Consider the following 22,073-nt stretch of genomic DNA (forward strand, 5'->3'; position numbering starts at 1 on the left):
AGAAAAAAAAATGGATATTAAATATTTTAAAAACCCACAAGTTTATACCTACAAAAAAAAGACACAAATAACGAAGAACAAAATAACACAAAAACGCAAACCCACAGTTCTGTCATAACATCTCATTCAGCGATGTGTGTTAATTTATTTTCCCCCAAAAAGAATAGGTCATTTTTAATATAAAATTATTTTCCTTGTTAAGGTTGAAATTCCCTCCGGCTATTAATCTAGTTATTTCTGAAGTACACAACACGCCGTCACGCGATGTCCTGAAACAAGTGACCAAAGGTCATTCATTCCCGTAGCGGCTCGCTACAAATGAGTATACATCAACAATCGTGTCATATTGCGTGTTGATTTCTCTCGTTTGAACGCGCACTGCTTTAGGGCGAGTCTTAAATAGTAATTTATTTCAAAACATCATTTAGGTTAGATGGTTGTATCGGCGATAGTATAATATACATTTAGGAATCGGAACGAGGAGGAAGAAGGAAATGTTTTTATTTAACGACGCACTCAACACATTTCATTTACGGTTATATGGCGTCAGGCATATTATGGTTAAGGACCACACATATATTGAGAGAGAAGAAACACGCTGTCGCCACTTTATGGGCTACTCTTTTCGAATAGCAGCAAGGGATCTTTTATATATGCACCATCCCACAGATAGGATAGTACATACCACGGCCTTTGTTATACCAGTTGTGGAACACTGGCTGGGATGAGAAATAGCCCAATGGGTCCAGCGACGGGGATCGATCCTAGACCGACCGCGCATCAAGTGGACGTTTTACCACTGCCTAAGATTAATATATTGCCGTATCCACCACCACCACCACCACCACCACCCAACATACCAACATCCAACAGTTACGACGCCTATAACACACATAATAATCGCAGTGGTGATACATGTATTTTTTATCCAACATAGGTTTATACATGCTGCCCTTGACAGGCATTCTGTGTGAGCTGTTTGCTTGCTCACAATTGTAAGGATGGACTTTCTTGCAAATGGAGGTGAAACTAAAAAAACAACAACCAACAGTTTGGAGGGATATCGTGGGGTTTCGTTTCTTATATAAAATGGGCGCATATAATAGCCTCTATTAGAAACATACTTATCTGCCCTTTATTTTCATCGTGCTAAGCGGTCCCAATTAGCCACTAAATTATTTCCGGCGCGTTACGCTCCAGTCGCTTGCAACAAAGGCCCTTTGTTACTATTGAATTGTGGAGTAGTTGTCGACTTAAAGTTTTCTATTACTGTTATTTTTCGTCAGATTGTGTGCAATCTCCTTCTTTTACAGAAAAGAAAATGTACAATATGTTTTGTGCTCAACAAAAACACTTACAGTGTCGTAGTCAGACGGACATAGTGTAACGGACACAAATTCATTTGTAATTTAATAGTTACGATCGACTATCTACCTGAAATTATTAATATTATGCACAACCATTAAGCATTCCATGGTGTGTGTGTGTGTGTGTGTGTGTGTGTGTGTGTGTGTATATATATATATATATATATATGTCACGGGGATTCTATAATACCCGTAACTGAATAAAACACGATTATCCAAATATCTCTCCTAACTGTATATCGATTAGATCTCTCTGTAACGGGCAGTTATACCCGCGTGGCCCGTCTAGGTATGATCAGAGATACGATCTTATATAAAGTATGTATAATATAGCACGTTTAGTTCACTAGAAAACACAACAAAAACACAATACACTTTGGAATCTGTATTAACCTACGCTGACAAATGTACTGCCGTAGTAGTTAATTAACAACAACAAATAATGACAACCCAGAACTGATCACTTAATTAGTTAATCTCTAGGTGTCTAGTTTACACAATATTTTAATCACTTCACCGTGACACAACACCCACACGTGTGATAATTGAGAAACGCTTCCAGGGGAACTTAATTAATAAAGGAATTACAACTCTATTCCTAACTGGTTAATTTTTAATTAACCCTTAACTACTCATTCAGTAACTTTGTAAGACAGAATTAATACTGGTACCTATCACAATAAAGACAATAACCTACAGTTTACCTAGGTCCTCTAGGAATGACTGGTTAAGCTTTATATATATTAGAACAGTGAGCCTACAGTTTACTGCGTCAGATTACCGGCAGCACCGTCTAAATAATATTGGTATAATACAATATTAAAATATTTAAAGTCACATCAATCACATCAAGGTTATACAACAGAGCAGAAATAATATTGACCACGTCCAAACGGACGCGCTCCCTGGAAGCCTTCCAATATGTTTCTCCCTGATATCTCTAAAACCCTAGCTATTTATTATAAAATTCCAGTATCGCCTGGGGGTACATCGCGGCACCGAATACCTACAAGTGATATTTCCACAGCGACCAGGACGACAATGTTCCTTAGATGGCTAGACTTGCTGACGCCTAGTCGCCAAAATCACGGTCGTAAAAACCGCACTCGCGGAGGTATTACGTAACTACTGGCCACATGGCCTCCGCACCTGGTCTGGGTGTGTATTAGAGGGTACGGTCGCGCGGAGGTATTACGTAACAAAGCCCATCTGGTCTTAAGTGCATATTGGGACTGCACATGGCCCTCTAAAACAATTAATATCACCACAGACGAAAAGAATTTAAGAGCATGTTCCGTCACAATATATATATTATTACACTATTATAAAGCAAAATATCTGAAGGGGGGGGGGGGGGGGGCTTCATACGCCTGCTTCCTACGCCAGTGAATATATATACATATATATGTATGTATACATGTATATATATTCACTTTCAGATATTTATAATATATTTATAATAGTGTAAAAGTATGTAAATATATATATAGTATGTGGCCCCCCCCCCCCCCCCCCCCGATATTGTGCGTTTTGGCTGTGTGTGTGTGCAGACATCTCCCTGCCTTGCCACCTTTTTACTGTGTGTGGTATGCAGATATCTACATAGATAAAACTCTTTGTTTTTTAAATGTTCGTGTTAGTTTGGGTTATGTTTTTTGTTGTGCATGTGTACTGGTGTGTGGGCTTGTTTTGTAGGCTATTGTTTATTTGGGGGCAGATTTGTTGTTGTTACTGGGTTTGTTTTTTGTTCTTTTTTCTTTTGTTTTTTTGTTGGGGTTTTCTTTTGTGGGGGAGGTAAAATTGTTGAGGAGGGTATTAGGTTTTTTGTTTTGCCTGCCACTTACGCTTATAATCATGTATAGAACAATGTCTTCATTTTAACATTTAACCTTAAATAATCGTCATGCTAGACTAACATAAATATTTTCACACAGATATTTTGATGTAAACAAAACAAGTACTGTTACTATAGGTAGATGTTTTTAGGTTAAACTATATATTTAGCCGTTATTTCAGCAAAAGTTCCACTTTATAATGCAATGTATATAGGCCTAATCAATTTACAGCAAACGAAATATTTAGTCAAACAGGCGCATGTGCAGGAAATTGTGTAACTGGCTAGTGGTGTTTTTAGGGGAGGGGTCTGGTCATGCGTCCCCAGAAATACACTGGAAAAACCCAAAACAAACATAATATAGCACGTGATGAAGGGGACTGTTCTGATCGGAATATTACATATAGTCCGTCCCATCCTACAAAAATGTTGTTTTTGTAAATAATTTAAGTTTGGTTTGACGTAAAAATAGAAATAAAAGGTTTTTTTGAAATAACAAAATTTTACTATTTTTGTGTGTAATTTAGAAAACAAGCGGTTCAGAAATAAATAACTTATAAATTCCATAGTATGAAAAAATGCGTTCCTTGTGGGACGCACTATAAACATGTTTCTGTTATCTATTACAACGGTGTTGCTGTCACACACAATCTATTAAAACTGCAGGTGTGTTTGTATGTTTAACTGAAATTATGATAATTAATGTGAGGCGAGATTGCAGCTTTGAAGCAAAAAAATAAAAATGTCCATGCAAGAAAACCAAAACAATCAGTTATAACAAAACGCAATTTCATCAACTTAATTTTTACCTGTATCATTCTTTATTTTTAAACCTTAGGTGGGGATATTTATGATGCCAGGGATTGGCATGCATAAATCTCAGCTGGAGATTTACAAACAACTGTGACCATCGTTTTTCCAGCTGTGGTTTTGTTCCCGTTGTTGGAAGCTCCCTTTTTCGTAAATATTCCTGCAACCTAACCTTTGTAATCTTTTTTGGATGCACATTTTCATCGCTGATCCAGGAATTTATATGATGATCGTCCATGTTTGTTCAAACCGGAACGCGCCAGAAGTAGAGAGTGGTTAGGGGACATAACTCTACCTATTTTTATTTTTCGAATTTTTATATATATATATATATATATATATATATATATATATATATATATATATATATATATATATATATATATATATATAGACATGACAGTACATACCACGGACTTCCGACGAACTAGTCGTAGAACACTGGTTGAAACGAAAGAAATTAAACCCAAGTCCATTAAGGGCGGTCAGTCCTACGACTCGTTACTCATCGACCTAACGCTCTAAGAGTGACATACAACACCCCGGGAGAGGGGGGGGGGGGGGGTAGGGGTAGGCACATGTGCAGAAAATTATTCAGGGAGTGGTGTGAACTGTGGGGGACCAAAAGCGTGTCTGAGGGAGCTTTGAGACACGCTTCTCAGAAAACAAATATTGAAAATAAATTCGCTTTGAGCAGGGAGGTGTTCGGACCCGACTCCACCTCCACCCTCCGAAACCACCCCTGTCCACCACGATCACCACACAGCCTTTGATGAACCAGTCATGAGACACTGATTTGGACGTCGTGGGCGATCAGTCCTACGACCTCGTACGTAAGACGAATGAACTACTAATGAATTAAATCACGCACGCACGCACGCACGCATATACGCATACACTCATCTAGAAACCTAGATATAATATATATATATATATATAATTCCTCGCTGAAATTTTCAGGCGACGTACGTAATAATATATTATTACAAGGCAACAGACATATGATTGTTTGTGGACCGAGTTCACGCCATTTTAAATCTCGTTATTATCGATCACGCCGAACCGCAATCTCCCGTCAGTAAACGAGTTAGTATAGACCTAACACATTAAAGTTGAATCTAAATCACTTTCGTGTTCGAGGATATATACTAACAGATTATGCCGTACTTTTGAACTTCATGGGGAGGAAAATAACAGGCCCGTAGGAACGATATCTGCAGTGGGGTTGGGCACTCTATACTCTATAGTAAGTGGGAGCCATAAGCGTACGAGACAGGGGGCAGGGAAAGGCAATTGCCCCCCCCCCCCCCCGCCACACACACACCCCACCCCACCCCACCCCTAGTAGTTCTGGAGCAAAACCTGAAATTCTGGCAAAAATTATAAAGATATTGGGGCAAAATGTGCTAAATTGAGACCGTTTTACCATGTATTTCCATCACCCTACCATCAAAACTAGTCGTAATCCATGTAAACATGCGTAGTGATTCGGTTACAACCCTATATAGCTGTTTGGTAGTAACGCAAATATGAATAAATGTAGTTGTTCAGATTCGGGCATTTTCGTTTAATTCGGGCAAAAATCGCCCGGCATCCCTACAAAAAATGGGATCCCGTACGCCTATGGTGTGAGCACAGTCTGTAGTGGGGATGGGGGTGGTACAAGTCAGATTGTTATTTTTATTTATATAGAGTAGGACAAAAATCGTATATGCCCCTGCCCGGTTCCTACAATGGCGGGGCATGGATAATTAATTATGTGTGGTGGATGGGATGTGTGGGAATATTTGAACTACCCCCACTTGACCCTCCCCCTGTTGAAAATCAAATTATATAACATTTAACCCCCTCCCCATCGCTGTTATGTTCCGATGTTCATAGAATATACAAATGGACGGACGAAAACATCTTACGCAGAGAATTTTGGATTAGAAAGGCTAAATATAAATAATAAAAACAGAAAGGAAAGGAAAGGAAATGTTTTATTTAACGACGCACTCAACACATTTTATTTACGGTTATATGGCGTCAGACATGTTTAAGGACCACGCAGATATAGAGAGGAAACCCGCTGTCGCCACTTCATGGGCTACTCTTTTCGATTAGCAGCAAGGGATCTTTTATATGCACCGTCCCATAGACAGGATAGCACATACCACGGCCTTTGATGTACCAGTCGTGGTGCACTGGCAATAAAAATAGAAAGCCAGGCCTATTAAAGGTGTATTATCTTACATTCAAGTCCCATATTTCGCAATTTTACATTTACTTATTAACTCAAAGTGACATTTCTTTTTGTTTTTAATGTTCTGCCACTTGGTTCAAGAATCCTGGATAAAGAGGAAAAAAAGGAAATAATAATTATGGGTGCGAAACACGTACGCAATAACTGTGACGTCACACATCTCAGCTGTCGGGCATTCATACTTTTTTCAATAAACAATAATTTGTTTTGTTTCACTTGTAAATGAAATTATTTTGTTGCAATTTTGTATTTTTAACCAAAGATAATAAATACGTTTGGCGTCAAATCGTCGTATGCAGATTGAATAAGGTTCCTTTACTACAGAAGTGCATTTTGTGACATTTTAAATATAGCTTTTTTATCATATATATTAACACCGAGTCTGACCCAAAAAAAAAAATTGGGTCACCCGACCCCTTTCTCCATCGGTTCTATCCGGTTCTATCTAAACTGATGGATAGGTGGACGGATGAATAGAAAAACGATCTGATGGGTGGATGCATGGTACCATATCACAAACCTGTACCTATCGTCTGTTATTGGTCGCTATTATCCAATATATTGGACACTTTTATTAGATTTCAAGCCATTAATAATTAATTATGTTTTTGTGCATTTGCTCATTGCAGTCTTGATGCTATCTCCCGTGCACGGCTTGTTAAACGGAGTAGGCGGTTAACGAGATAAAAGCACATTTCTTTGTGTGCATCAATCAATACAGTTGTTTCTAAAACACCCGTGACATTATTAACCGGAAGTATTAAATGGATCTTCTGACAGAATGCAATGAAAGTAAAAACGATGACGTCATACTCCAGTCGGCAGTGATAAATACGCCTAGGGGCTCACGGGAGTATCGCTGTTTGTTGCATAATCAACTTTAAAGTTGCAATCTCGAGGTTTTTCCCAATTATTATTCGATAAAATAAAATCGATATTCCAACAGTTTAAAGAAGATACTGTAAGCATGGTAAATTTTTTAAAGTCCACAAAGTTGGAGGAGGAGACATGTACCTTAAAAATTTGAGTAAAAAGTCAGCCATGTTTGTTTCGATCGCATTTTAGTTTTAAAGACATAGTGGCATAGTGGCATATTACCTGAATATAGCACATTTAATTAATCCATAAAAAGTATTTTATTTAACCATCTACATTGCCACCTTCCACTTGCTATCAATATTGAAGTATATAATTGAATTGTGGCTATGTAGCAACAAATTAAAGAAACAAATATTCCAGTGCATTCATAAGTAAAGATAGCCTTTAAATGTTTTGAAAATCACATCAAATCGCTGAGGTTATTCTGCAGTAAATTGAGGAAAATGAGGTTGGCGGGAAAATAGCGAAAACCTGTATCCCACGCAATATAACTTTCATACATAATCCAATCTATAATAATTAAACCTATCCTGTCCTGGACGGAGGAACGGCTGAGGCCGACATCTGCGCCCAGGACAGGCGTGCGCTACAACAGCTTGCTCTGAACGTGCACGTTAAACTCTCTGACCTGACCTAATTAAACCTAAATGACGACAATCATGATGGTGATTATTATTATTACGACGACAGCGATGTTGCTGATGACGATGATGATGGTGGTGATGATGATGGTGGTGATGATCATGATGATGATGATGACTTGATGGTGGTGATGATAACGATGATGGCGATGATGACGACGATGTCCGTGATGATGGTGGTGGTGGTGATGATGATGATGATGATGACTTGATGGTGGTGATGATAACGATGATGGCGATGATGACGACGATGTCCATGATGATGGCGATGATGATGGCGATGATGATGAACGACTGGCGATGATGGCATGATGATATGGTGATGGTGGTGGTGGTGATGGCGATGATGACGACGATGTCCATGATGATGGTGGTGGTGGTGGTGATGATGATGATGATGATGATGTCCTGTTGAAAGATATGATTTTGGACTGTATTTGTGCTAAATCTACGGTGTTAAAGGAAGGGACGCACGATAGTTTACGTCAGTTGAAATATGCACTGTGTGTATAGCTAACGATCGCAGCCATGAACCTTTTCGAAAAGTTCCTTTGGCATTCCACCGCATGTCACTGCCCCACCCCACCCCTAAATGGATTTTCGGCATCCGCCACTGAAACTCAGCCGTGTGCAGTCTCAGCATACCTGCTCCTTGATAACAAATCGGTCCCTCCAGCAAGATTTTCTTCAAAATGGCCCAGTCTTATTCCACATCGTGCTAAATGTCCAGCAGACAGAGGATGAAGTCAGAGGTTGTCCTTGAGCAAGGTACTCGAACATATTCTATGTTCTAGGTGGACTCCGAGATCTCAGGTGCGTCTGCAGGGGGATGGTTTTGGGAGTCGTCCCGCCCCCGCCCCCCCCCCCCCCCCCCCCGCCCGCTTAAAGGCATACTGTCACGGATTTAAGGACCTTATTTTTCTTAAAATGGATAATAAATGAAAATTACATTAATTTTTGAAAACCAAATCTAGCTATCGCATCACTTTAATTGAACCATGATGGAGTGAAATCCATGTCAATCCTCTTGGCAATTTTAGTTTTTGAATTATGGACCATTGTCATAATTCAGTTATTTTCACAAAATATCATTAATAAGCCAGGTATGGTGGTTACGTAGATGTTTAAATAAAGTACATTTAGGGGGAAATAAAATATATTTTTGATCAGGTAATACTTTGTTAGGCCATTTAATAGGTCAGTGGTCTGTGACAATATGCCTTTAAGCAATGTTTCTCAATAGATTATCTGGGAGAGCATAATTCGACACCCGTATAAACTTGGTTCGCTACGGTGGCGTAATGATGTCGGCGAGGACACGGGGACCAAGCCTTCAACCCCCACATCAGGCCCCCTTTTGTACTGTATTAAATTTTATAAAATCATATATACACACACACACACACACATACATACATACATACATAGTGGGTTGCCTCCCCCCCCCCCCCCCCCCCCCCCCCCCCCGCACACACACAAATTAATTCCAGGCTACGCCAGTGGGTCGCTACACTGTAGATCCCCACCTACTAAAATTTCTGAACACGGGCTTGGTACTACAAGTCTAAGAGGCACCTTGACTGCCTTACAAATACATAATAAAGAAATAAACACCTATAATTTATCTCTGTCCTTTAAACTGCCTTGAAATTTTTAAAATGAGTAGGTGACTCTAAGCTGCGTCAACGACACCACCCACAACTTCTCGTTTACCTATCCGTGAAGGCGACACTAAGTTGGTTACTCGAATACGGTACTTAACGTTACTATATATATGACGTACTAAAGGGTAATGTATGATGGCGATTAACAGTACATTTATATGCCTGGTTGTCGTGCTACAAGTCTAAGGTTTAGAATATGGCGTGGGATGGGATTGGTTTAGAGCGGGGATATAGCGACTGTTCAGTCGCGTGTGCAGGAAGTTTAGCAGGGGTGGGGGAGGGGGTTGAAACCAAAAGAGAAAAATTGCTTGAGCAAGGCAGGGCTATCGATACCCTCACAAAACCCTCCACCTGCATAATATATGCGTCTGCTGCCAGGGCAAGCGTTAAGACTCATATAGACTGGATGCGGCTCGTGCGTGCGGTCCGACTGCTGCCTCGGTTGCGGTTTGGGCAAATAAACCATATACGATTATTTAGGTGCGGTTGGACTCATGGTGTTTTGCAGACGCGTGCATCGCACGCATCCAGTCTAGACACTTTCATTGAAACTAATGTATTTCGAATTTTTTTGGTAGCCTGACCGCACGCACACGCCGCATCCAGTCAATATGAGCCTTAATAGTGCTAGCGCTGCACGTAAAACGCCACAGAAGTGACGAAAACGCAGTGCGGTCAACCAGTTACGAAATCGAATCAGCCAGTTTCATCTTCAGCTGCTGTACGATGTAGATGACGCAGAACTCTCCTGGGGCCGGCGTCCTGTCTTGGAAATGATGTGCTAATTACGGATGAAAATGCAAACTGAATTACACTGGCGGTGGTGAGATGACATTTAGTAGGAAGCACGTCATGGCGGCTGCTCCGACTGATTGTCTGCGAACTTAACATCACGTGTCTCCGTCTTTTAGTGACTGAAGCCACTATCAGGGCGATATGCAATAACGTAATGTGCCGCAAAGACGCAATTTACGACAAAGTTATTCGAACTACATTATTCTATTTATGACGTTAAAGACGGGCCAGGCTTGAGTTTTAATTGAAACGAGCGGTTTTTCTTGGCGTTGCAAAACGCTCGCTACACAGGTCTTGACGCTTATGGAAAGTGATATGGGGAGAACGAGTTAAAATGTTTTCGGGTGCTCGCGACAAAATTTGTGTACTGAACGCAACCTAGTCCTTTTTTAAAGGGACATACCCTAGTTTCAGCCCATGAAAATGCACACTAAGTTTAGTTAATCTACAAACCTGTAACACATTTGGATAAGGTTACAATTCAGCGAAACATGAGTCTGTGACTTTGACAGGGTGAAATACCCTCTAAAAATAGACAAAAACTTGACTCCATAACTGTTACTTCTCAGAAGCACGTGCGTTTTTAAAAATATAAGAAATGCCTTTTGTGATATTAAAATCACAAGGATGACCAAAACCACTCCAAATGTACGGAAACAATAAAATCTAAGTAAAGTGTGATTTCAATTATCAAAAACGGCTCTAATAGTCAAAACTATGTCTTAGTGTTTAAAAACTAGGGTGTGTCCCTTTAAGGACATCAAACAAAGGAAAGACAAGTTGTGTTTTGTTTAACAGTACGACTGAAGCACATTCATTAATTAATCATCGCTTATTGGATATCAAACGTTTGGTAATTCTGACGCGTTATCTTCCGAGGAAACCCGCTACATTTTCTATTAGTTTAGCAGGGGGTCGCGTATATGCACCATCCCACAGACAGGACAGTCGTGGGGACGGGGAACCCAAATGGTTCATAAGCGAACTACACGAGGAGTCGGGGGGGGGGGGGGGGGGGGGGTAAACTTCCTAAACCCTCGCCTCTTGCAGTGCAGCAGCAAATCTTCGAATTTGGGCCAAATGAGCTTGCCTGAGACATTTCCATCGTGTATATCCATTATTCTCCTCTCAGTATCAGGGGGCGGGACATAGCCCAGTGGTAAAGCGCTCGCTTGATGCGCGGTCGGTCTAGGATCGATCTCCGTCAGTGGCCCCATTGGGCTATTTCTCGTTTCAGTCTGTGCTCCACGACTGGTGTAACAAAGGCCGTGGTATGTACTATCCTGTATGTGGGATGGTGCATATAAAACATCCCTTGCTGCTAATCGAAAAGAGTAGCCCATGAAGTAGCGACAGCGGGTTTCCTCTTTCTATATCTGCGTGGTCCTTAACCATATGTCTGACACCATATAACCGTAGATACAATGTGTTGAGTGCGTCGTTAAATAGGACATGACATGACAGGACAGGACAGGACAGGACAGGACAGGACAGGACAGGTCAGGTCAGGTCAGGTCAGGTCAGGTCAGGTCAGAACAGGTCAGAACAGGTCAGGTCAGAACAGGTCAGGTCAGAATGAATTAATGAATGTTTAACGACACCCCAGCACGAAAAATACATCGGCTACTGAGTGTCTAACTATGGTAATGGAAACAAATAAGGTGATGATCAACATCAATAGAAAAATTCAAGATATAAATAAAAACAGTGTAAAGAACTGTGCAAAAATACAAATACAAATATCACAGACAGATACTGACTTTTACTCTAAACTTCAATTTGTGCTGTATTGGCCATTCCCAAAGAGAATGTTACACCCCTGCACCACGGTGAGGTTACAGCACGCGCAGGGGAGAATATATTATAATAAAATATAATAAGGAAGGAAATGTTTTAATCAACGACGCACTCAACACATTTTATTTTACGGTTATATGGCGTCAAACATATGGATAAGGACCACACAGATATTGAGAGAGGAAACCCGCTGTCGCCACTTCATGGGCTACTCTTTTCCATTAGCAACAAGGGATCTTTTATATGCACCATCCCACAGACAGGGTAGTACATACCACGGCCTTTGATATACCAGTCGTGGTGCACTGGCTGGAACGAGAAATAGCCCAATGGGCTCACCGACAGGGATCGATCCCAGACCGACCGCGCATCGAGCGAGCGCTTTACCACTGGGCTACGTTCCACCTCAAAATAGAATAAGAACAGAACAAATCGGATCAGATTAAATCAGAACAGAACAGAACAAATCGGCTAAGATCAGAACAGAACAGAACAGAACAAATCGGGCTAAGATCAGAACAGAACAGAATAGATCGGCTAAGATCAGAACAGAACAAATCGGCTAAGATCAAATCAGAACAGAACAGAACAGAACAAATCGGCTAAGATCAAATCAGAACAGAACAGAACAAATCGGCTCAAATGAAATTAGAAGAGAACAGAATAGAAGAGAGCAGAGCAGAGCAACAAACAAACAAGACAGGGTTACGGGTTCAGGCACGTGTGTTCGGCACAAATACTTGGGTCACCAGGTTCAACTCTTCACGACAGACATGCTAAACAGAGAGGCAGACTCACTGAACACTAGTCGGTTTTGGGGGGTTTTTTACGGTTTAAATGTCTGTCTGTCCGTCGTTCTTGTGTGAAATAACGTGTTTATTCTTAAACCCAGATTTACGAGTCGTACCGTGGCCCTTTCTGTGACTTGTACGTGTGAATATGAACGCGGTAATGCGTTCACTAATGTGCCTCATATAATACTTGCCAGTAATTGGGTTAACTAAGAAAGTCGAACTGGAACACAGGCGGTCCCACGAGTCCCGGTCAAACCCCACGAGATGGTCAGGAGCTTTGACCAATCGAGCAGAACTAATTAATCCGTTTCCCTGGAGACGGCGAATAGCTAACGTTCACACGGGCTATTTAAAGCTGTCCTATCGCCGGCAGTCAATTGTGCGTGTTCATACATACGTACATAAAACAGTTGTTTATTTTTGTTTAACGACACCACTAGAGTACATTGATTTATTTATTAATCATCGGCTATTGGCAGGCATGTGGTCTCATTTTTGACAGTCATAGAGAGGAAACCCTCTACATTTTCAATTAGTAGCAAGGGATCTTTTATATGCACCATCCTACAGACAGGACAGCACACACCACGACCTCTGATATATCAGTCGTGGTGCACTGCCAGGGGCGGGACGTAGCTCAGTAAAGCGCTCGCTTGATGCGCGGTCGGTTTGGGATCGATCCACAGCCAGTGCACCACGAATGGTATATCAAAGGCCGTGGTATGTGATATCCTGTCTGTAGGATGGTGTATATAAGAGATCCCTTGCTACTAATGGAAAAATGTAGAGGGTTTCCTCTCTATGACTGTCAAAAATGACCATATGTTTAACATCCAATAGCCGATGATTAATAAATCAATGTGTTCTAGTGGTATCGTTAAACAAAATAAACTTTACTGGTGCACAGGCCGGGTAGACAAATAGCTCAATAGGCCCACCGATGGGAATCGATCCTGAACCGACCGCGCATGAGGCGAGCACTTTACCAGATATTAAACCATACCTGTGACGTCACACTATTGTTCAACACCTGTACAACACGGTTTGAACTTTTTGAGTTCAGGTCAGGGATTTGAACTTACTACCGGCAGAACTTTTGAGCCTACTGTTTTGGGTTATGAGTTTTGTCAATATTCTTTGCTATTTAAACCAATATTTTCATTAAAAAAATATCAAATAGAAGTTAATTTAGCAGTCACGTAATTTTTAAAAATGAATAATGGATTAAGTTGGAGAATGCACTCAGAAATGGGACTCGTGAATTATTTTTCGCGAATCTACACCTCCTCGTACATTCTCCATTACATAACTTTGTTGTGCGATTTAGTAGGCGATCTACTGTGTGACCGTGCCTTTCAACGATGTATACTTGACATTGTGCCGACGAGACTTATCCCTGTGGTAAAGAGCTCACCTAATGCGCGATCTCTCCAAGATCGATCTCCGTTGGCGGGTCCATTTTTGGCTTTTTCTCTTTCAACCAATGTCCCACGACTGGAAGGAAATGTTTTATTTAACGACGCACTCAACACATTTTATTTACGGTTATATGGCGTCAGACATATGGTTACGGACCACACAGATATAGAAAGAGGAAACCTGCTGTCGCCACTTCATGGGCTATTCTTTTCTATTAGCAGCAAGGGATCTTTTATATGCACCATCCCAAGGGCAGGATAGTACATACTACGGCCTTTGTTACGCCAGCTGGAACGAGAAATGCCCAATGGGTCCACCGACGGGGATTGATCCCAGACCGACCGCGCATCAAGCGAACGCTTTACCACTGGGCTACGTCCCGTCCCTTGTCCCATGATTGGATGCGGAGAGTGCGTGCGGTGCGGCTAAAAAAAACACCTCACGAAATACATTAGTTTTAATGAATGCGGCAAAAAACCAACATATATCAAAGAGAGCGTCTAGACTGGATGCGTGCGATGTGTGCGTCTCAAAACACATGTGGCCAGCTGGAAAGCAGTTGGTGACGCACCAGTCGGACCGCACGCACGCGACTATATGAGCCTTAATGAAGGCCGTGGTATGTACTATCCTGTCTGTGAGAACGTGCATATAACAGATTCTCTTTCTCTTAATCGAAAAGATTAGTTCATGGTGTCGCTGTAGCGGACATTCTCTGTCATTACCTCGGTGGTATCGTGGTTAAGCCATCGGACATAAGGCTGGTAGGTACAGAGTTCGCAGCCCGGTACTGGCTCACACCCATGGCGAGTTTTAACTACTCAATGGGTAAGTGTAAGGCAACTACACCCTCTTCTTTCTCACTAACCACTAACCAACTAAAAACTAACCCACTGTCCTGGACAGATAGCTGAGGTGTGCCCAGGACAGCGTGCTTGAACCTTAATTGGATTTAAGCACGAAAATAAGTTGAAATCAAACTGTCATTATAAATGAGTTCCTTAACAGTAAATTTACGTCCGACGATAATATAGTGCGTCGTAAAAGAAAATATTCTCTTTCTTTCTTGACACTGGTGGTTTTCAAAGTGCGGTATGGGGTTAATGTATAGTTGTGTGTTAACACCAGTTCATCCCGGACCGTGCCTCCGTATTGATCACATAATTATCGACGGTGACGATAACGTCAGTTAGGTTCGTGCTTATATTCCAGACACGCAATCCGGCTGTTTGGGCTGTCTGCCCTGGATGGAGCTTAATGGGTTTGGCGTGAAAGTGATAATCCGCCACATAGGCTACTCTTATGATCGCTTAGCAAGACAGCTTTTATGTTTGCACATTGATCTCAGACAGAACAATAAATGTCAAGGTCTTTGATACTGATGGGTATTGCCAAACGTTTCGTATTGTGATACAGGAATCTGAATTGCAATACGTACCACTATATATTGCTATACAGGAATCTGAATTGCAATACGTACCGCGATATACTGCGATACAGGAATCTGAATTGCAATACGTACCGCGATATATTGCTATACAGGAATCTGAATTGCAATACGTACCGCGATATATTGCGATACAGGAATCTGAATTGCAATACGTCCCGCGATATATTGCTATACAGGAATCTGAATTGCAATACGTACCGCGATATACTGCGATACAGGAATCTGAATTGCAATACGTACCGCGATATACTGCGATACAGGAATCTGAATTGCAATATCTACCGCGATATATTGAGAACATCTATTCTCAATTATTAGAGAAATTTATTATCATGTTTCCCTTTGGTATAACTTAATAAAATGATACACCAGTCAGTCAGAATATAGTTGTTTTATTTAGTGATATATCCTGTAAGCATTGTCATTGGTAAGTATCATTAAATCTTCAAAATACTAGTTTGTATATAATGCCAAATGTTTTATTACTGCATAAGGTTTCCCCTGCGCGTGCTGTAACCTCACCGTGGTGCAGGGGTGTAAAATTCTCGTTGAGAATGGCCAATACAGCACAAATTGAAGTTTATAGTAAAATTCGGTGTCCGTAAAATTCTGTAATATTTGTATTTGTATTTTTGGCACAGTTCTTTACACTGTTTTTGTTTAAACCTTGAATTTTTATATTGATGTTGATCATCACTTTATTTATTTGCATTACCATAGTTTGACACCCAATAGCCGATGTATTTTTCGTGCTGGGGTGTCGTTAAACATTCATTCATTCATTCATGCATAAGGTTCTGCCACTTAAAGCCGCAGACTCTAGTTTCAGCCCGAGTAAATGGACACTAAATTTAGGAGCAGGCCCTAGATTCAGCCCGAGTAAATGGACACTAAATTTAGGAGCAGGCCCTAGATTCAGCCCGAGAAAATGGACACTAAATTTAGGAGCAGGCCCTAGATTCAGCCCGAGAAAATGGACACTAAATTTAGGAGCAGGCCTTAGATTCAGCCCGAGAAAATGGACACTAAATTTAGGAGCAGGCCCTAGATTCAGCCCGAGAAAATGGACACTAAATTTAGGAGCAGGCCTTAGATCCAGCCCGAGAAAATGGACACTAAATTTAGGAGCAGGCCCTAGATTCAGCCCGTAAGCGTCGCTTTATTACTATGGTATGTATTACAGTTTTATTTATTTATAAACCGAATATTGTTTTAATTGCACACAAAAACTTTTCTTTTTTGTGTTATTTTCAAAACACTTTTACTTTTCTTCTTACGTCAAAGTAAACTGAAATTATTTACAACAAACAAACAAAAAACCCTACATTTTTATAAAAGGATAGGACGGACTATATAGTAAGTTAACTTGTAGAACAGAATTGGATAATGGCAAAACAATAGCAGAATCATACATTTGAGAAGAATCAAAACAATTTTACCAAGATCTTTACTTAAAAAGAAATAGCCAAACCTATGATGACTTTATTGAAAATATAACTTGTATTAATTGTATCAAACCGAAGCACAAGCAGTAGGAGGAGAAATTAATTATGCCTAAATACTAGCATTTCTTAAATAAAATGTTAAAAGTTACAGTTTATTTTGTTTTAACGACACCTCTAGAGTACATCCAACATTTGGTAATTTTGACGTATAGTCTATGAAAGGAAACCCGCTACTTTTTTCCCATTATTATAAAGGGATATTTTATATGAACCATCCTATAGACAGGATAACACATACCATGGCCTTTGATATACCAGTCGTGGTGCACTGGTTGGAGCGATAAATAGCTCAAAGGGTCCACCGACGGGGATCGATCCCAGACCGACGGCGCATCAAGCGAGAGCTTTACCACTGGGCTACGTTCTTGAAGACATGCAAAATAACAAACACCCTTGCTCTGATGGATTTTCCGCATATATTTTACATGTATACCAAAGAGAAATTAACCAAAACATTTTCTTAAGAATTGGGAAATATATTACTTTCTTGAAATGTATATATAAAATCGCATCAAAGTGTATTGTAAGCCGCATACGAAGGTGTTAGATACAATATGTCCCACGCTATATAACCGTAATTGCAACGTGTTCAATAGGTCGTCAAAGAAAAAACCTTTTTGTTTTCTTTCTTTTGTTTTGTGGGGGGAGGGAGAGAGTGGAAGACAGAGACAGACAGAGACAGAGAGAGAGAGAGAGAGAGAGAGAGAGAGAGAGAGAGAGAGAGAGAGAGAGAGAGAGAGAGAGAGGGAGGGGGGGGGGGGGGGCAGAGAGAGACAGAGACACACACACACACACGCACACACAGAGAGACAGAAAGAGACAAAGAGAGACAGAAGCAGAGAGAGACACACACACAGAGAGAGAGAGAGAGAGAGAGAGAGAGAGAGAGAGAGAGAGAGAGAGAGAGAGAGAGAGAGAGGAGCTGATACATCATGTTTAAATATTTAATAAAATATGTATTCTCAAAGTGTCGACTAGTATATTCATTAGTTTACGTTTCTTTAAGATTAATAACTTCACCGTAATCGATCGTGCATTGTAATGTGCTGCCACTCGACGTAAACAGTGGTATCCTTAAGATTCGTTGGCAAACAATATAAAATGCAGAGCAAATCTCCATCTCGTATCCATTGAAATAGCAGCGCCTCTTTTTTTGTATGTTTTTTGTTTTGTTTTGGTCGGTATTGAGATTAAAGGGACATTCCTGAGTTTGTTGCAATTTTTAAGATGTTATCGACTAACAGACACTTTTTAACGATTGTAATTACATATCAAATATATTTTTCTGCGTAAAATATTTGTGGCTGTATATTAAACGTGTTTCTGATCGTTCTAATGTTTGTACTAAGTAAAATTTAATTTTATTTCCTAAATTATCTTTTTTCGTACGTACGAAATTATTTGAAGACGAAATCCAGTTTGGGCTTCTTACAAATTTTAAGACGACTAGAAACACATTGAATATACAGACACTGATATTCTAAACAAGAAAATATATTTAATATGTAAGTTTAATTGTAGAACTATTTTATTAGTCGGAAACATCTTACAATGCAGCAAATTGTAAGAGCATGCCTTTGCTTGTCAGTAACTACAAATGAAATTAAGTGAATGCAACGTTTTGTGGGCATAATGGTGGCAGCAGTAGTGGTGACCCTACCATCTGAGACAATGTACACCTGAAAGTTTTAGAAGAAACGAAGAAAGGACAAATTAAAAATGTTTCAACCGTCTGATGACTGTTTTCCTTTCTCTCACTTTCTTTCTTTTTTGTTGTTTGTTTGTCTCCTTACCTACTGTTTGGAATACTCACAGGGGAGTAATTAAATAATTAATTGGCCCCAAGCGACACTGAAAACTGCGGATTCAATTCAATTCTTTATTTCTGCCTTGAAGTTCATCGGCACAAAACAACAACATACACATTTCAAACAGGAACGAAATGTTTTATTTAACGACGCACTCAACACATTTTATTTACGGTTATATGGCGTCAGACATATGGTTAAGGACCACACAGGTATTGAGAGAGGAAACGCGCTGTCGCCACTTAATGGACTACTCTTTTCGATTAGCAGTAAGGGATATTTTATATGCACCATCCCACAGACAGGGTAGTACATACCATGGCCTTTGATATACCAATCGTGGTGCACTGGCTGGAACGAGAAATAGCCCAATGGGGCCACCGACGGGGATCGATCCCAGACCGACCGCGCATCGAGCGAGCGCTTTACCACTGGGCTACGTCCCGCACCATTGATTTAATGCACGCAGGCATTAATGAACTGATAACAATATAGTAGCTAATATCATCGTGTGTGGGTTGTATTACCGTGAAGTGATTAGAATATTGTGTAAACCAGACACCTAGTGATTAACTAATTAAGTGATTAGTTCTGGGTTTGTTATTATATTGTTGTTGTTAATTAACTACTGCGGCAAGTACATTTGTCAGCGTAGTGTTAATACAGATTCCAAAGTGTATTGTGTTTTGTTGTGTTTTCAAGTGAACTAAACGTGCTACATATATATATTTATATAAGATCTTATCTCTCATCATACCTAGAGCCGAGCCACTCGGGTATTAAACTGCCCAATACAGAGATATCTAATAGATATACAGTTAGAAGAGATATTTGGATAATCGTGTTTTATTCAGTTACGGGTATTATAGGATCCCCGTGACATTATTGTATACAAATTCATAAAAAATATGGTTCCATTTTTTTCTGATGAATATCAATGTCATTATGAGGTCACTAAAGGTCACCACTATAAATCTGTTCAAGGCGCTAAGTGAACTAAGGTTTCACTGTATGCTGTCTTTAAATTATTTGCATTTAGCATGTTAGAAGAAAGGAAATCGTGTAAACTACACTACAACATGCTTACGTATTTGTCTTGTTGTTGTTAGGGGTGGATATAGAAATTTAAAAGGGTGTGTGTGAAATATTTTAATTATTAGATGTTATGTCATATTTGGTCAAAATCACCACAACGTTTGAACAGTTTCTTTTTTAAAAAGGGGTATTTAGTGTCTGTCAAAAAGGGTCTGTTCAGTGTAACTCAAAAGTAGAGAGTGCACAAACCATTCTGCTAGTGTACATTTGATCATTACACACACACACACACACACACACACACACACACACACACACACACACACACACACACACACACACACACACACACATACACCCACCTACACATCAACCGCCGCACACACACACACACACACAGAGACAGATACCCTTCCACACACACACACACACATCAACCCCCACACACACACACATACACCCCCACCCCCACCAAACACCCCCTCCCCCACCCACCCCTCCCACACACATAGACACACGCACACACACCGTATGTTCAAGTATACAATGATCTTCCACGCTGAACAGTACATCGGATACAATTAGGAGTATAAATTGCATCCATCTTACACCAAGAAAATAATTAATTTTGACATATGTACCCCTCCACTTGTAATGCCCGAACCCCCACCCCCTTCCCCCAATGGGCAAATGAACGTTATGGGTAGGCCATTGCTGCAAGACAAAATATATTAGATTTTTTTAAAGAGTTAATAACAAATAGTTTTCGATTCGACAGTCTGTCACAAAACAGCAAATACTAGTATGTCATAAAAAGGGGTTCACCCCTTGTACCCCCAGGATCTGCCTGTGTAACATACTGACATGTCTCTGCATAACAGAAAACATTGAAACATTTCCAACACCATTTCTTGCAGCGAGATAAATGGAATCTTCGACATACATTAATGGCATACACTAGAATTGTCCACACTGACCTGTAACTCTCCGTTGGGCAGGATCTAGCTCAGTAGGTAGAGCGTTCACCTGAGGTGCTTGAGTCGAAGGATTGAATCTCTTAGGTGAACCCAAGCTCTGATTGTTTTTGTGTTTCCTGTCTCAACCAGTGCCCAACGTCTGGTATATCAAAGGAAAAGTATAGCGGTTTCCTCTTAGATTATATGACCAAATATTTGACATTCAATAGCCACATTTAATAAATCAATTTGCTCTAATGGTGTCGTTGAACAAAACAATCTTTAACTCTCTAGATCTATGTTACTCCAACACGTGGCATGTGTCGATTTATTTGGTAATGACAATTATGGTACATTGTATTTTCCTGCATGCTGTATTACGGTTAAAACACTTTCCGTGCTCGGGGGATGCTGGTCTGGTTAAAACACAGAAATCTGTATTCATGATTGCCTCCCCAATGGCCTAGTATGTTTTCTTGTTCCTACCAATGAACAAAAACATTTCGTCACAGCAGCCAAAGGAACATGGGTAGTAAAAGATGCCTGTCAGGTCCTTGACTGCAAGACATTACATGGGCATCCAGTTATCAAAACGTGTGTTCAGCGTCAACAGTAAACCATGGCTATAAAAATAATCACTTTCATAGATGTTGCTGCTATTGGCCAGAACCGAGAAAACTGTCCGTTGTGTGTATTTGGATCTTAAAATGTCCTTCACAGACAGCATCGCCTACTTAAAGCTAAATGGGTCTGTACTTGACAAGAAATGCAATAAAGTCTGGAACAGTCTTCCTTCAAGAAAGATGCTGTTGTTCTCCGGATTTATTATGAGCTAGAGGTAGAAACGATTATTCATCTTGAAACGATCCGAGAAACAAGCCATTCCTTCATAAATATATCATACTGGTCATTGCCCATCTTAATAAGTCAGTTCATCATATCACTGAAAGCTTTGTCTTTAATGCCTCATCTGGTTGCTGCTTTTTAAAAATATATTTTCAATAGGTCCCAACCTGATATCTCTTAGCCTTCTGGGTGTATTTGGTCTGAGATTTACCAACTTTTTACTGATCT

Source organism: Gigantopelta aegis, chromosome 8, assembly GCF_016097555.1.
Source record: "Gigantopelta aegis isolate Gae_Host chromosome 8, Gae_host_genome, whole genome shotgun sequence".
Lineage (NCBI taxonomy): Eukaryota > Metazoa > Mollusca > Gastropoda > Neomphalida > Peltospiridae > Gigantopelta > Gigantopelta aegis.